Genomic DNA, 3437 nt, shown 5'->3' with positions numbered 1-3437 from the left:
TGGGGTCCCCAGGGGTTAGGCCCTTGGAACTATGGTTCGGGCGCTCAGGGGTTGGGTCCCTGGAGCTGGTGTTGGGGCCCCCAGGGTTTGGGCACCTGGAGCTGGGGTTAGATCCTCCAGGGGTTGGGCCCTTGGAACTGGTGTTGGGGCCCCAGGGGTTAGGCCCCTGGAGCTATGGTTCGGGCGCTCAGGGTTTGCACCCCTGGAGCTGGTGTTGGGGTCCCCAGGGGTTCGGCTCCTGGAGCTATGGTTCGGGTGCTCAGGGTTTGGGCCCTTGGATCTGGGGTGGGGGCCCTCAGGGGTTAGACCCCTGGAGCTATGGTTTGGGCGCTCAGGGGTTGGGCCCCTGGAGCTGGTGTTGTTGCCCCCAGGGTTTGGGCCCCTTGAGCTGGTGTTGCGGCCCCCAGGGTTTGGGCCTCTGGAGCTATGGTTCGGGCGCTCAGGGGTTGGGGCCCTGGAGCTGGTGTTGGGGCTCCCAGAGGTTGGGCCCCTGGAGCTGAGGTTTGAGCCCCCAGGGGTTGGGCCCCTGGAGCTGTTGTTTGGGCCCCAGGGGTTAGGCCCCTAGAGCTATGGCTCGAGCGCTCACGGGTTGTGCCCCTGGAGCTGGTGTTGGGGCCCCCAAGGGTTTGGCCCTTGGAGCTGGAGTGGGTGCCCCCAGGGGGTTAGGCCCCTGGACCTATGGTTCGGGCGCTCTGGGGTTGGACCCCTGGAGCAGGTGTTGGGGCCCCCAGGGGTTGGGCTCCTGGAGCTGGTGTTGGGGCCCCCAGGGGTTTGGCCTCTGGAGGTCGGGATGGGACCCCCGGGGGTTCGGCCCCTGGAGCTATGGTTCGGTCGCTCAGGGGTTGGGCCCCTGGAGCTGGTGTTGGGTACTCCAGGGTTTGGGCCCGTGGAGCTGGGTTTGGGGCCCCCGGGGGTTAGGCCCCTGGAGCTATGGTTCGGGCGCTCAGGGTTTGGGCCCCAGGATCTGGTTTTCGGGCCCCCAGGGGTTGGTCCGTAGAGCTGGGGTTGGGGCCCCCAGGGGTTAGGCCCCTGGAGCTATGGTTCGGGCGCTCAGGGGTTGGTCCCTTGGAGCTGGGGTGAGGGCCCCTATGGGTTAGGTCCTTGGAGCTATGGTTCGGGCACTCAGGGGTTGGGCCCATTTAGGTGGTGTTGGGGCCCACAAGGGTTGGGCCCCTGGAGCTGGGGTTGGGGCCTCCAGGGGTTGGGCTCCTGGAGCTGGTGTTGGGGCCCCCAGGGGTTAGCTGATAGAGCTGCTGGAGGAAAACGTAAGGGGACTGGAGATGCAAGTGGAAACTCTGGCTGAGCTTAGAAGGTGATTTGAGCAGATGATGGAACACAGACATGATGAGGCACAGGGGACAAGCTCAGGCGAGCGGACAAAAGCGGGACCTAAGGACTCTGAGGAGGGACTGCTGGGTGAGGAAAGTGGACGGTGGAAGCATGTCACTAGGAGAACCAGACAGAGGATAAGACGGGCCAGCGATGGACAAATAGAACTCAGGAATAGGTTTGCTGAGTTGGGAAATGAAGATGGAACACAGCGGGCTGCTGAAGGAGTAACGGCAAGGAAGAAGAGGCAAGTAGCTAGTCCTGCAGATGGAGGGGAGCAGTCAGTGGAGGCAACATCAAGTACGAGCCCTAGGAGGATTGTGAGGTCAAATACGAATCAGGAGGAATCACGGCCAGCTGCTGTGGGGGATAGACCGGAGAATCTCATTGCCACCAGGAAAAGGCAAGTCTACGTGATTGGAGACTCTCTACTGAGAAGAGTAGACAGGCCTGTAACTAGACCGGATCGGGAGAACAGAAGAGTGTGCTGTCTGCCGGGGGCTAAGATACAGGATGTGGACTTGAGCCTGAATACGATCTTAGCGGGAGCGGGAAAAAATCCGTTGATTATCCTTCATGTGGGAACGAACGATACAGCTAGTTACTCACTGGACTGTATCAAGGAGGACTATTTCAGACTGGGAAAGAGGCTTAAAGACATCGAGGCTCAGGTGATCTTCAGTGGGATTCTGCCGGTTCCTAGAGCAGGGCGACGAAGGAGGGACAAGATTATGGCGATCAACAGATGGCTCAGGGAGTGGTGTTATAAGGAGGGCTTTGGGATGTACGGTCACTGGGACGCATTTACGGATAGACAACTGTTTGCTCAGGATGGACTTCATCTCAGCAAGGAGGGAAATAGGATTCTAGGATGGAGGCTCGCCGACCTCATCAAGAGGGCTTTAAACTAGAAAGTTGGGGGAGATGGTTGGGAAATGTTCGGGAGATCTCCACGCCAGAACATAACCCGGAGAGGGAAGTAAACAAAGTGAGCGGGGATACCCTTGCGGCCCCAAGATTTGATCCAAGGAGGAATAGTGGAGTAGAAACCAGAATAACGGGTGATGCTGGTGGCAGACAGTTTGTGCACGACGGGGGAAAGAATGTCACTGACGCCAAACGCCGAAAATTAAAAGGTTTGTACACTAATGCGAGGAGCCTAGGGAACAAGATGGAGGAACTGGAGTTACTCGTGCAGGAAGTGAAGCCGGATATTATAGGGATTACCGAAACCTGGTGGAATAGTACTCATGACTGGAGCACGGGTATTGAAGGCTATGTGCTGTTCAGAAAAGACAGGAAGAAAGGCAAAGGTGGGGGAGTAGCCTTGTACATCAATGATGAAATTAAATGTAGCGAAATAAGATGCGATGGAATGGATAAGACGGAGTCCGTCTGGGCAAAAATCACGCTGGGTAAAAAAGCAACTAGAGCTTCCCCTGAGATAGTGCTTGGGGTGTGCTACAGACCGCCGGGATCGGATTGGGATATGGATAGAGACCTCTTTAATGTCTTTAATGAAGTAAACACAAAGGGGAAATGTGTGATTATGGGGGACTTCAACTTCCCGGATATAGACTGGAGGACGAGTACTTGCACAAATAATAGGGGTCAGATTTTTCTGGATGTGATAGCGGATGGATTTCTTCATCAAGTAGTTGAAGCACCTACGAGAGGGGATGCCATTTTAGACTTGGTGTTGGTGAGCAGTGAGGACCTCGTAGAAGAAATGGTGGTAGGGGACAACCTTGGTTCGAGTGATCATGAGCTGATTCAGTTCAAACTAGATGGAAGGATAAACAAATGTAGATCTGCGATTAGGGTTTTCGACTTCTCGAGGGCTAATTTTAAAGAGTTAAGGAAATTAGTTAGGGAAGTGGATTGGACGGAGGAATTAGTGGATTTAAATGTGGAGGAGGCCTGGAATTACTTTAAGTCACAGCTGCGGAGACTGTCGGAAGCCTGCATCCCGAGAAAGGGGAAAAGAACCATGGGCAGGAGTTGCAGGCCAAACTGGATGAGCAAGCAACTCAGAGAGGGGATTAGACAAAAGCAGAAAGCTTACAGGGAGTGGAAGGAAGGCAGGATCAGTAAAGAAAGCTACCTTG

Source organism: Gopherus flavomarginatus, unplaced genomic scaffold (genome assembly GCF_025201925.1).
Source record: "Gopherus flavomarginatus isolate rGopFla2 unplaced genomic scaffold, rGopFla2.mat.asm mat_scaffold_40_arrow_ctg1, whole genome shotgun sequence".
Classification (NCBI taxonomy): domain Eukaryota; kingdom Metazoa; phylum Chordata; order Testudines; family Testudinidae; genus Gopherus; species Gopherus flavomarginatus.
The sequence above is the reverse complement of the archived record's forward strand: the minus strand, read 5'-3'. Positions refer to the sequence as shown.